Source organism: Anthonomus grandis, chromosome 12, assembly GCF_022605725.1.
Source record: "Anthonomus grandis grandis chromosome 12, icAntGran1.3, whole genome shotgun sequence".
NCBI lineage: Eukaryota > Metazoa > Arthropoda > Insecta > Coleoptera > Curculionidae > Anthonomus > Anthonomus grandis.
In genome coordinates this window covers 29,016,280-29,031,148 of record NC_065557.1, presented here as the reverse complement: position 1 = coordinate 29,031,148, position 14,869 = coordinate 29,016,280, and the positions used below count along the sequence as shown (strand labels likewise).

At 36.3% G+C, this 14,869-nt stretch overlaps 1 protein-coding gene across 4 annotated transcripts in view; it reads right to left on the bottom strand.

Annotated features, from left to right (window-relative positions):
• LOC126743422 (fatty acyl-CoA reductase wat-like) overlaps window positions 1-14,869 on the bottom strand; it is a 234,027-nt gene that overhangs the window by 199,086 nt on the left and 20,072 nt on the right. For 3 of the 4 annotated variants that reach the window (XR_007662865.1, XM_050450513.1, XM_050450511.1), the window contains exon 1: window positions 7,877-8,032. The exons of the other annotated variant lie outside the window; for it this stretch is intronic. The gene's annotated coding sequence lies outside the window, so the exon portion shown is untranslated. Of the gene's footprint in view, window positions 1-7,876; window positions 8,033-14,869 lie in introns of those variants that run through there. 4 annotated transcript variants of the gene reach the window in all.

Genomic DNA, 14,869 nt, shown 5'->3' with positions numbered 1-14,869 from the left:
TTAATGCAGTACACCAACACCTGCAATCAAATAAGCCTCACATTCTGGAATTGGCAGAAACAAAGGTGAAACCTTTAACAACAAATGTTCACCTCATTTATCCTGGATACGATCTACTCACCCGATTTCGACTAAACTTTGGATTGGCAGTATTTGTCAAGAGCGATTTGAGTTGCCAGCGGGAGGAAACGCTTGATCCTGTGGACTTCGACGTTATGTGGTTCAAAATAAAAGCCAGTGGAGCCACGAAATTTATCTGCTGTATCTACAGACCACCAAGCGACACCCAATATAGGCGGCTCTTTTTGAACCTGGTTGATTGCATTAACCAACTGCAAATTGACTACCCAAGTGCAGAAATCATCGTCATGGGTGATTTTAACGTTCACAATATCAACTGGCTGCGCTTCTGCAACAAGAACGACGATGAAGGACGAGAAGCTGAGCTATTTGCCACCATATGCCAGCTTACGCAGCTTGTGGGGGAACCTACCAGAATCCCCGATCGAGACGGCGAGTTCGCGAGTCTCCTAGATCTGGTCTTGGCTTCAGACCCTGACTCGTACACTGTATCAGTACAGGCCCCCCTAGGAACATCGGACCACAAATTGATAACAGTCTCTTGCCAGTTGGATGTTAAAACGCAGGATCATTTGATGCCGCGGAAGGTATGGCACTATAAATCAGCAGAGTGGAACCATCTTTGGGAATTTTATCGCTCATTCCATTGGAAAGAAGTCTGCTTTAGAACCAATAACATCTCAGAATGTGCAAACCAAATTACAGAGACGATCTTGGCAGGAATGGAAGCTTATATCCCTTTTTCTACTAAATGCAGATCAAACAACAAGCAATGGTTCAACCTGAATTGCAAAAAGGCAGTAAACACTAAAAACGCAGCATATCGTAAATGGCGTCAACATCCTTCCTCCGAAAATTGGAGGAACTTTTTAACCTCCAGAAATAGCTGCAAGCGAATTATTGATGAATGCAAAGAGAGTCACAACAACAGGATCAAAAACAAATTGCTAAACTGCCCAAATGGAACAAGATCTTTCTGTCGGTATCGAAAGCCGTTAGTCAAGGATTTGCTAAGTCGGCCTTGCCACCCCTAACAGCAGATGATGGTTCTATCGCGGTAACAGCAAGGGAAAAAGTCAACTTACTGGGTAAACTCTTCGCGTCCAATTCTACTTTGCACTCGCAAGGCAAGACACCGCCATATTTGCCAAGGGTGAATTCATCGATGAAAGAAATTTCGTTTCCCCAACGAATTATAATTAAAATTCTTAAAAGCGTGGACACCAACAAAGCTTCTGGACCCGATGGAATTCCAGCCCTAGTACTAAAACGTTGTTCAGACGAATTGACTCCTCCCTTATGTAGACTGTTCACGTATAAACAGGGCTCATTTCCAACAAGCTGGAAAACTGCCCAAGTGCAAGCTGTACCCAAAAAGGGTAAGAAGACGATGCTGTCCAATTACCGCCCGATTGCACTAGTTCCAGTAATATCGAAGATTATGGAGAAAGCAGTCAACCAACAACTGTTAAGATATCTGGAATCATCTGGACTAATCAGCGATCATCAATACGGCTTCCGAAAGCTTAGATCCACCGGCGATCTTCTGGCTTACGTCACACACTTGTGGACGGAGGCCATGGAGAAGCATGGCGAGTCCCGCTCAGTCGCTCTTGACATTTCCAAGGCATTTGACAGAGTGTGGCATGAGGGACTACTAATAAAGCTCTCCTCAATCGGCATACAAAACTCATTATTGAATTGGATCAAAAGTTTTCTTGAACAACGAACAATCCAAGTAGCCGTCGATGGACACCTCTTCGACAAATTCATTAATCCTGGAGTCCCTCAAGGATGCATTCTAACCCCCACCCTTTTCTTGATATATATCAACGATTTGCTAGGAACCACTGTCAATCCAATTTACAGCTTTGCGGACGATAGCACACTTATTTCTACATTTAAGTCCGCCAAACCAACGACAGCCGCAACTTCTCAGAATCTTAAGCAGCAACAAGTAGCTTTAACCAACAACGATATTAGAGCAATCTTGGAGTGGGGCAGTAACAATCTGGTCAATTTTAACGCTAAAAAAACGCAGGCTGCAGTATTTACGATGAAGACTAATGTTGATGGCCCGGAGCTGGTTATGGCAGGGAAAACATTGCCAATGAAATCATCTTTACATCTTCTAGGAGTCGAAGTCACCAACAGTGTGTCCTGGCATGACCACGTTGCCGAGATCGCCAGGGCAGCTTCCAAAAAACTCAGAGTGCTTTTCAAAACGAAAAAAGTCACCAGAACAGCTGCTGACTCTTTATAAGGCTCAAATATGCCCTTCCCTCGAGTATTGCTCGCATGTCTGGAGCTCTGCATCCAAGCATAGTTTAAAGCTGCTAGATTCTATACAGAAGAGAGCTATTCGTCTTATCGACAAACCAGAACTGACAAAGAGTCTGGATAGTCTGAAGCACAGGAGAAAGGTGGCTGATCTCTGTTTATTCTACCGTTATTATCACGGTAAGTGCTCCTCTGAGCTGGCAGGCTTAATTCCACCCACGGCTGTTCCGGCAAGAAGGACGCGTCTAGCAGTGGCGGCTCATCAACATCAAGTCCACCTGCCTACTCCAAGAACGTTGCTGTATCGGGACTCATTCATTTGGAGAACATCTTCTTTGTGGAATGGGCTTCCACCTCACATATTTCCCGACGCATACAACCTGCAGCAATTCAAGATAACCACTCCAAGAGTGACATAGGACTTTCCTCTTGTGCTTGTGTTTACGATAAAAAAAAAAAAAAAAAAAAAAAATATTATTTTTGTCTATAGTCTGCAAATGTCAACTGACATATCACTTAATAACTTGCAGATGTTAGGGCGTGTGATTCCTGATTTGATCATTTTACTAAGATTTTGTCAATTTTAGTATGTTACAAAATGTATAGGAAGGTTTTGATTGCTTCTTAGCAACGCCATATATGGAAAATTCTTTGGCTACATATCCTATTGAGATATTTAATTTGAATACTGTCACTACTGTCAGGCTTTTGCTAGTTATTTGGCTGTTAGGTGTATTATGCAGTTAGCTGATAAGTGTAAAGCTGACCACCCGAAAGTGTCCAAAGTAATTAAAGATTCTTTTTATGTGGATGATTTTTTGAGATGCTTCAATTCAGTTCAGAAAGTAGTAGATATTTCTAAGGCATTATCAGCAATACTAGAATCTGACCAGTTTCAGTTAAGAATGTAGATGCCTAATGATAAAGAGATCTTAAGTAGTTAGCGTAAAGACTAAAGAGTTTAATGTCATAAAGTTTGGTAAGAGTGAGAATGCAAAAGGAAAGCATCAGATTACTGGACCTTAATAAAATTGGAAAATACGAAATTTCTGATAAGGTCTTCAAAAGAAAAATTTTATCTAGTATCGCTCACGTATTTGATTTTTTAGGGTTGCTAGCACCGTATTTAATTATTGCGAAGAAACTTATTTAAAAACATTAAATAGAAAAGTTGTTGTGGGATGACGGATTACCTTTAGTTTACATAATGTCTGATTTAGGTTTCGGATGAAGTTTCCAAGTATAAATTAACTTAAGTTTCCGCGACATACCGCGTATCCTAAAGCTCATGTTCTAGCTGAATTATCAGATCCAGAAGTTCGCCATGTTTCCGAATCTCGGGTTTAGCAAATAAAGCAGAATTTCTGGTCCAGATGGAGTAAGGAGTATGTCTAACAAATCAAGTGGAAACAGATGCAATTCGATATACAGTTTGGTAGTTTGGTGGATATTAAAGACCATAATACTCCTGCATGTAAGAGGCGGTTAGGATGAATGATATGCGTATTTTCTGTACGGATAAAGTAAACAGAGTGGCAGAAATAAAAACCTCAAGTGGGACAATAAGTCGCTCCTTTTCTTCAAAATTGGGTTGTTTTCTAAGAAAGGGAGAATTGAGTCGCCTTGCCCAGTAACTAAACCATGTGTTTTTGATTTTGTTTAAATTCATATTTTATATTTTGAATTCACTTTTTTTACCAATATAATATAAATACATTTTAATTATACATAGTAACGAGGAATAAGTAACAAAAAAAGGAACAAATAAAGTAGTTCATTGTGGAATTAAAGGGGGAATAACACTCCCTCACACTCTTTATATTAAAAATAACATATTAATAGCTATTTCTCAAGGATTCAAGATAGCCAACCAATTTTAACTTAACTTAAGAGTAATCTTTAAATAACGTAAAAATCTATCAAGCTTTTTAAAACAGTAAGTATTAAAGTGGTATATAAGTATGAAATTATGTTGATTAAGTATGATATTATATAAGTATGCTCTTTGATCTATGCTCTCAATAAATCAAAAAGTGAACAAAAAATTACCAATTTAACTCCCAAAACAAACTCTAAACACTGAGAAAAACAAAGTAAAATAAGGTAGCTTTAATACTTTGATAACAGTTTAGACCTAATAAAGATAGTAATGCTCTACAGGTATACCAAAAGAAATTATGAAAACCATAATAAGATCTAATAAAAAATATCATGCGAAACAATGGGCAGGCAAACAAAAATATAATATTATATGAGAAAAATCATAGAGCAAGATGCAGCATTTGTGGTCCACCTCTTATTTCTAAAATTATGTTATTATTAAGAGTTTAATAAATATATTATTTACCAGAAATTACTCTTTCTTTTTAATCTAAGTGTAATGTTATTATAACATATACAGGGTGTTCATTTGAAAACTTCCCACCACGGATTTATCGAAAACCACTGTTTAAAAAAAAAATGCCGAAATACGTCAAAAGGTTTGTCAAGGGGGACAACTTTCTAATCTAAAATTACTTCACCCCCTTTCACCATCTGCCCCTTAGGGTCATCCTCTTAAAAATTTTAAATGGCAAGGGGTATCGAGTAATAGCTTGTTTAAAAGGTCATTCGTTTTTGAGAAAATTAGAAAAATCTTTGTTTATCTTAATTTGTTCAGATAGAAAACAAAAACATGAAAATATCAGTTTTTATTTCAATAAGTGTTCACGACTTATTCACGTTTACATTCGTGACGAGTTTCCAGACAAATGGATAGAGCAAAGAAGGCCTATAGAATGGCCTGTATATTAAATGAAACATACTAAATTAAGTAGACCATAATAATTTAAATGAAATAGCTATTCTAAAAAAGATTTGTTAACAAAATATTGACTTAATAAGTATTGTTTAAAAATTAACAAATAGGTTTCGTTCAATATTAATACTAAAATTCGCTAAATAACAACTAATTCAACTTTAAATTGATAATGTCTAATGTGAACAAATAAATGTTCAACTGTTTACTATATTATCTAGTTAATTATCCCATTTACAAAAATAACGCGATATTGTACCGTTAACCGCCCGAATAAACACCTACAAACGTCAGACCAGAAAACTATAATCCACCAACGGGAATAATATCAATCTAATAATCCACCTACTTTATTAATATTATTTCGCTATTAAAATAAACATAATATATTGTCTAGGATGTATATAAGATGACCTAATTAAAAAATAGCATAAATATCCCTAATTCACCCAAAGAAGCGCATATAATTTACTGTTTGTAAATAGGAACTATACTATTTGTAAATTGTAAAAACAACTAATAATTTCTATAAATAGAACTGCAACGTTATGCGATTGGGAATGGGATAAAGGAGGAGAAATATATGGGGACTTACCAGTACTTATTTACTCCACCGTTCATTGATATTTTGTACTAATTTACTTTTTATGTATACTAACTGAACCATAATGAGGCTCGATGGACTAAAATTGGCTAAGGATGTTTCCTTTTGGCTTGATTATAAATAAAAGATTATAAAGCGAGGTTGTTAGAAGACCAAATAGGTTTTGCATTATACGTTTGGGTACTAGCATAAAGTGGTGAGCTTTAAAATTTTAAGATCCTCGAGTAATTATTTCTTTAATTGTTGCGTTCTTTACATTCTAGGTGAAGCAGTGATTAAGTTGTTTTATTATTAGGTTAGATTTAAGCAGTTTATATTGTAAATGAATTTTGGCCCCACTAATAATTTAATTAACTGTTAACGTGTTAACTTTCTTTAAATGTAGTTTCTAACCCTGTTCGGGTCGAGGTTGGTAGATTTCAAAGCGTTGCCATTCTCTTAAAATATCTAATATACTCACTGTGGAACACCCAGTCTAATTCAAAATTTAAAAAAAATAAATTCGGGAACTGATTGGAAAGCTTATAAACCGTCAATAAATAATAGTGCTATATTAAATAATACTAGGAAAAAACTGTTAACGGATTTAATCACTTATGTGTAATAAATTACGATAATTTGCAAGAATTATTACTTCGTTCCATAGTTCACATTCAAAGTTGTTAACCATTACCTGATTATTATTTTATGTATTAAATGTATTAAATGTAAATTATATTTATAAATACAAGGTGAAAAAGTTTTATTTCTAATAAGATTCTAAACCAAACTTTCAATCAGGGATGTGCAAAAGAATTAATTATTATTAACCATATAGCGTTTGTACTATTTCTACTAGTTGATCAAAGGCATCCAAAATTTTAGATGATTCGAAGCTATCGAAAATCATATATTAAGTAAATATTAAGGAAAGTCCTTATTATGAACGTTACAAAAACCTGAAAGGCAAATTCTAGCTTATTTTTTCAATATAATTATTTAAAATTAGTTCTTTATTCACATTGGTTTTGGAATCAAGTTTAGGTTTATAAAAATATGATGTAACCTAAATATAATATGTTTTCTAAATAAATAAATCAAAAATTTCAGCATCATAATAACTAGCATCTATAGAATTTTTTATGATTAAGAAAAACTTTAATATTAAAAAAGTAATGAAATTTTGTTATGAAATAATTAAATTTTTTACCTTTTACCTAAATTTTGCTAGTGTCAAAATTGAAAAATAATTAAAAAAAAATTAAATAACTGTTATACATAAAAAAAACATTTAAAAATTGCTGTTGAGAGATGTGATATTTTAAAAATATTTTATTGTTTCTGTGATTTATATTAGAAATAATAAAAAACTAAACATTTTAAAATTATTAGATGAAAAAAAATACTAAAAGATAAAAAAACGTAATTATTAATCTAATTCGTACACCAATTTTAAATAAAGTTACTAATTACAACATATTCAACAACACTTTACGTACACAAAGGTTATTTTAAGAATAATCTAATAAAAAAACTTAATTTTAAGAATATATCTAATTTATGTTTAAGGGAATATTTTATATGCTGGTGTTCAATTACATTAATCCTTTAGCAGACGCAGACACAGCCTATAAATCCTTAAATGAAAAGGAAGGTTGAATAACCTCTCTGCGTCTAATTATCTAACCAACCTTATTTAAAGGTTCGAGTATTTGGAACAAAAAAATTAAATGAATAAAAATTAATTTATTTTACCAACTAAATGAAATGCTGTCCATTTTTTCTCTCTACTATTTCAAAAAACTACTTTCTGAAGTCCTATAATCCAACTATTATTTCTCTGTTCAATTCTTAATCTCATTCTCAATCGAATATATTTAAATTCATTAAAATATTATTCTCTATATTAAAGTAAGTTCTTTTTGATAACTTTTGAATGTACAAAAATTAATAATATGATAATTTAAGCATTTAATAAAAATCAAAATATTGTTTGTAATTATGTGAATTAATCTAAAATCCTTAAATTCTAAAAAATATGAATGCTTAAAGATATTATCTACGGAATTGCTTTTATTTGCAGTACTTAACATCTTATAGTTACATAATAAATAAATATGTAAAAAGTGGCTTACTTATAGGGGTAAGAAGAATAATAAATAGCACTACTTAGGACCAATACTTAAAATTAATTATAGCAATATTAAAAATTGCAAATTAAAGAAAATATCAACGGTTCATAAACTAAATAAAAACGTTATGAACGAACTTAAGTTCTACTATATTATAATAAGTACTAGATATTCTCATTTTATATTTACGAGCAAGGTAATTACAGTAACAGGTTTTAAAAGATAGGAAATTAGAATAAAATATTGATGTTTAAATTTATAAACTAGGTAAATTGTATAACTGCCGTTAACGATTTTCTATTTATTGTGATCTAAAGTCAGAATAATCCAAATGCATTGCTTATTACAGGAGCTCTGCACTTACCAAGGCTCTGTTAAAGGCCTGGGTTTAACTGGCGGCACAATACATAAACATGTACCTTGTGAGAATCCCCGCGCAATCATCCTTACTAGGAATGTGCGGTGCTTTCTCCTCTCAGGTCTCTGTACAAGGGACCTAGTAGCCGTCAAACTGTCAATGGACACGGGAAAGGATCTGGTAGTCTGCTCTGCCTACTTTCCCATCGAAATTGAATCACCCCCTCCCCCCCCCCGGCCGTCACTGCGGTGGTCAAATACTGTGAAGACTTGGGTCTCCCGCTTCTCATGGGCTGCGATTCGAATTCACATCACGGCCTTTGGGGATGCGGAGATGAGAACCCAAGGGGCCGCTCCCTGGTTGACTTCCTGTGCTCAAATGGCCTAGAACTACTCAACCGAGGCAGTGTCCCAACTTTCTACTGCAATAGGGGTCAATCAATTATTGACCTTACTATCTGTTCACCTAGTACTGTGAACCTTCTCAGCTCATGGAGAGTGTCCCTTGAGGTCACAATGTCGGACCACAGGCACATTCTTTTTGAATTAAAGAAGCAGGCTCGGTGCGATACCCCAGCCTACAGAAACCCAAGGTGCACTGACTGGGACCACTTTCGAGAGGAACTAGTCGGTGGTCTTGCGGACATGCTGGCAAGGTACACACTTCCGGCCGACACAGAGATCGGGACTGTCAACCTGACTCGTGCGATAGTGGCGGCATTCGAGGGCAGCTGTCCCCTCAGACGGAGACCCGCCAATGCCAAGAATGCCTGGTGGAACAGGAACACGGAAAAGCACCGTGACAATACGCGTCGGCTCCTTCGCAGGGCTGAGCGCATTAAGCTTGCCAGTGACTGGGATGCGTTCCACGCAGCTCAAAAGCAATACAAAAAGACACTCAGGGATTCCAAAAGACAGTGCTGGAGGCGGTTCTGCGATGATGTTGAAAACACACCATCCGCAGCACGATTGTGCAAAGTACTGTCCAAGGAACCTGGAACTAAATTGGGGTCGCTGTGACTTCCAGATTGCGGCTTAACTACCAATGAGCAGGAGTCACTGGAGGTCATGCTGCGCACTCACTTCCCAGACTCCAACTCAACTCGCGATCCTCCTAGCTGTTCTCGGGGTCCGACTCGCTTAGAGTTCGAGACTGCTAGAAGAATAATTACAAGTGAAAGTCGTCTTCATTCCGAAACCCGGAAAAATCGATTTTACAGATCCCAAATCGTACCGACCTATCAGCCTTACCAGCTTTATGCTGAAGGCGATGGAGAGGCTGATTGATCGATACCTTAAGGAAAGCATCCTGGTCAACAAACCACTGCATGTGCACCAATACACCAATACATCAGGCGGGCAAATCCACGGACCTGGCCCTACACCACCTCGTTAGGAAGGTGGAGAGTGGCAAGGCCTGCCTGGGTGCGTTTCTAGACATTGAAGGGGCGTTCGACAACACCCCTTTTGCATTAATCTACCAATCACTCGAGAGCCGCGGCTCAGAACCCTGTTTGGTTAGCTGGATAGAGGCTATGCTCTCGAAACGTCATGTATCTGCCCAGCTCAACAACGAGATTGTCGAAACTTTGGCGGCTAGAGGCTGCCCGCAGGGAGGAGTATTGTCCCCTACCTTGTGGTGCCTTGTGGTCGACAGCCTGATAAATCTTTTAAACAATGCTGGCCTATACACACAGGCCTACGCTGATGATCTGGTAATCCTTTGCCCAGGGAAAGACGCCGTCTCAATGCGGGGCCCTATGATGACAGCCCTGCGGTGGTGGACACATGGTGCCTCTCGGGAGGTCTCAGGATTAACCCCAAAAAAGCAGAGCTCCTACTATTCACGAGGAGACGTAACTTTGGCACGCCCCCTGTTATATCTCTAGGTGGCGTGCAGCTGAGTAAGCGAAAATTCGTGCACAACTGGACAGAGTCCAACGTCTTGCATGTCTCAGCATAACGGGTTCCATGCGGACGGCGCCAACTAGAGCGCTTGAGACTCTGCTGAGCCTTCCGCCTCTGGACCTCGTTGTGCAATTCAAGGCAATGAGGACTGCGTACAGGCTATACGTCCTCGGCGAACTACGTGCTGGCGAGACCGGTCACGCAAAAATTTGGTCACGGGCCATACAGGAATGTCCTCTCCTTCTGATGGGCAGTGACTGCATGGCTCCAGTGACTGTGGACTGCGAGGGATTTGTGACGCATATTGCAGGTAGAGAGGAGTGGCAGCAATCCAACAGACCTGCATTGCTAAATAGGGGGACCATCTGGTACACAGATGGCTCCAGAATAAATAACAGAGCTGGATCAGGGCTTATTGGTGGGATCCCACATACCAGTAGAGCATACTCGCTGAAGGAGCACGCCACTGTCTTCCAGGCCGAAGTATTCGCTGTATTAAAATGCGGACAGAAAATCCTAAGCTGGGGATACCGCAATACAGTCGTATCAATATGCTCGGACAGCAGAGCTGCCATTAAAGCTATCACGGCCGCAAAGGTAAGCTTCAAGCTTGTACTAGAGTGCATAAAAATCCTGAAAAAACTGGTACAGGTTGGATGCAGGGTCCAGCTCGTCTGGATACCTGGCCATGCAGGCCATGCATGTAATGAACAAGCGGACTCTCTTGCCAGACTGGGATCCGCGAATGTGCCGATGGGGCCGGATTGGCCGGCATTGGTATCGCCAAATGCGTTGCGGTCGCATCAATGAAGGGTCTGCTGGACAAGTGGACCCACCGAAGATGGACTGAGTCCCCTGGTATGAGACAGGCCAAAGCGCATATAGGTGGGCCCTCTGCCTGTCTCACCAAAAATCTACTACGCCTAAAAAGACGCGAAATTCGGCTAGTGACAGGTCTTTTTTAATCGGTCACTGGCACTTAAGAAGCTATCTCCATACTATCGGTATTGCGGACAACCCGGAATGCCGATGGTGCTGTGAGGAGGATGAAACCGTTGACCATGTAGTCGGGGAGTGCCCAGCACTCACGCGCGCCAGGTTCAAATACTTGGGTAACACTTTCAGTATACCGAGCGACTTTAAGTCGTTTAGACCAGAGAGCCTTATCGGTTTCTCTAAGGCCGTTGGGCTCTGGTAACCCCCGGTGGGGCATGACGGGTCCATCAGGAGACCTATATGCACAACTGCCTTAGCAGCCCACTGTTTCGTCAATTCCAAATTTCAATTCCAATTCCAATCCAAATGCATGTAATCTTTTAATATAATGTATTAACTAAATATAAATACTAATATTTTCTATAATATGAGATTCAGCGTATCTGGTAAAATCAATTTAAAGACAAATATATATATTTTTTAAAATAATCATTTTCATCTTAGATATCTTTTTATATTCTTCTTTATAGTTCTTCAGAAAAATTCAATAACCTTAATAAAGTTAACGTGTAGATATCCAGATATAAGTTCTGGATTAAGCAATAAGCATTTAAGTGGCGTCAGGTGGCGGTTGTCGTATTGTTATACATTTTTATTTTTGCTGCGTTTTATTTCAGTTTTAGGTCACGTGAATATAGTTTCTATTGTCAGTAAAATATTTTGTAACAGGGGCAGTAGTCATTTGCCAAAAAATAGCATGAAAAAATACAAACATGTATTTTATCCTTTTGCTACAGACCCTTTGTCCAAATATTAAAAGAAGTAAAAAATTTACTGCAATTGATATTAAAAACCACTTGTTCTTGCCCTGTCATTTATTGCAAACTTTTGTTTTATATATTGCTACTTTCAGAGTAACCATTTAAAACCTTAAAATGACGATATATTGGAAATGAAAAACTGAATAAAAAACGCTGAAAACTGTTTGAAAAGAAAGGGGTAACAAAAACATGCATATTACCTCACTCTTATCTGTAACCCCTTAAGCAGTGTGAGATACACCCCTAAAATCTTAAATAAAAAGACGTGTCGAGAACAGACAGGTCTTGAAGCTATGCAAAAATGTTCTCTAATAATACCATAGAAACCCATTTTTCAGAAAAATCTTCTCTGTTTATCAGGGAAAACAATAAGTAAAAAACACATTTTTGACATTTTTTATTTTTATTTAATTAAATGTTCAAAATGATGGCTTCTAGTATCTTGGTATGATTCTTAAGAATTCTTAACATGTCAAGCCCCTGGGTATTTTATATTGGTTTATTTGCTATTTTGCTTCCCGAAAAGAAAGCGTTATTTATAAAAATTTGTATGGAGTATGTTCGTCAGCTAGTAGCCTAGTAAATTTAAAAGAAACTACTTCTATCATGAATAAAAACTCCGCAATTATTTCAACTTTATAAACTTGTCAAGTAACAGTAGAAAATAAATTATCTCGTGAATCAATGAGAAATGTACTTACGTTTCATAAGTTTTATTTCTATAAACTGCAAAAACTGCAGGAACTTAGTGACGATGAGCCGGACAGAAGAATTTAGTCTTGCGAAATAATAACAAATAGAGTTAAGACAGAACCTCGACTAGTAAAAAATATTTACTTTAGTGATGACCCTTTATTGACCTTTTATTTAAATGAGCATGCAAAAGTATTGTTGCTGGAATGACGAGAACTCTCACGTATTTAGAAAAGGGCATATTCAGTACCCCCAAAGAATTAATGTTTGCCTGGTACATTGGGAGATAATATTATCGGCCCAATATTTATATCACATAGATCTATCGAACCACTAATAGTGCGGGAAATAGAATTTCAGAGGGGCATACATGAAAATTTATCTTTAGAAGAACGCTTACTACATTTCCACACTCCTCATTATGTAGTTCCCGTTAGGTCATGCTTCGATGATCATTATCTTAATTAGTGGATTGGAAAAAGAAGTCCTATTAAAGGGCTATCTAGATCCCCGAACTTAACACCTTTTGACTTTTTGTGGACTTACCTAAAGTTTCTAATTTTACAACTTGAGTCACGAGAGTAACTTCAGCATAAAAAAGTTCAGGAATGTCATGCTATATCCTGAGAAACTTTTGTAAATATGCGTGAAGAATTTGAAAGTTTAAGAACTTGAAAGGCTTTATTATCGGCGGATCTCATTTTCAAAAACAATTTTCTAAAATGTGGTTTTAATGGTACCATTATAAATCATTTTTCAAGAGCTTCAAGATAATGTATCTTTTAACCCCCTTGCTCTTTAAGATTTTAGGGATGTATCTAACCCTCAAAGTCCAAGGGGTTGTAGATAAGGGTAAAATATTACGTTTGTTCTACCTTCGTTTTATAGAAATTGTTTATATTGTTTCTTCATTTAGTTTTTTATTTCTAATATATGAAATTATCAAGTTTTTAAATTGTTATCCTGTAAGAACGAAGAAAACGTTAAGAAAAGGAGTGATGTGTTTCGTTCGCGACGCATTCGCATATCGTTTAATATAAAAAAATCTGTTGTAATTTGATCCATATTTAAAATTTGGGTGTATTGAAACAACGTTCCAAGGTTCTAAAGGCCAGATTGTGCCTCAGCGTGGTACTATCTGGCCTGGAAAATAATCTGACTTATTTTCACAGCTCTTTGAAGCATCTTTTAAGATGGTGTAAGAAGTAAGAAGTTAAGGAACAAAAAAGATCTAATAAAAAAGGGTAATAGATATGAGATGATATATTTTTTTAAACATTTCTCAGAAGGAAATGAAATGCCTGGAAGTAAATAATTACTATTTTTTTTTTGAGTTTGCTTCCATATACGGACAAATTTAATTTCATTAAGAAATGAGAAATGAGAAATAAAAATATACAAATAATTAGTATTTATACATATTTATACATATAATTATAACAGGATTTTAGTTAAAAAATAAAAGTGAAGAACTACTAATTAACATTAAATCACATGTTCTAAAGTAGTTAAGTTCTAATGAGGCCAATTCGCCTTAAGAAAACAATAAAATTTATTAGTATCCTAAAATCCTCAGCAACACATTTTTATCTTCAATTGATGACAGATCATTTTCTAATTATTATGCATTCAAGTGTGATCTTCAACTATTTCAGCTTTAAAAGCTCAGAATATTCGGTTACAAGTGGACTGCATAATAAATAAAAGAATGAAATAATAACTAGGCTAAAAAAAGTATCCAGTGAATTAAATAAAAGTTTAACAAGTGCAATTGATTATTGTTTTTTTAAATAAGAGAAGATTGGGTCATGTTTTGGTTTCTGTATTTTACTGCTGCTACTCCTTGCTTCGGTCCATAGTTTAATAAGCTGTGTGTTTTTTTATAAGTCCAGGGCGCTTGAGCCACTACCTTTAAAACATGCGTGAACCGTCAATTATTAAATTATAAATATTGTTATATAAAAAAAATGTAACCAAAACTCTAATTTACTTAAAGCATAAACTAAACGCCAAGCAAAATAACTTTCTATTCATAATAAAATTTAAATAGTTACCAATCACTATCTTATTGTAATAACAAGTTGTTCAGTGGGTAAAATATATACTTTTAAAACTGCAACTTACATTTAATAGCAAGTAGTCAAAAGAAATGAATTCGAAGATAATTAAAACCCATGCCGCCAAAAACAAAGAGGGATCTTTCCTAGTCTTTATAATTATTAGATAAATGCTAATTTTCATATGTATCTATAGAAAATATCATGTAATAGTTTATTGGCTT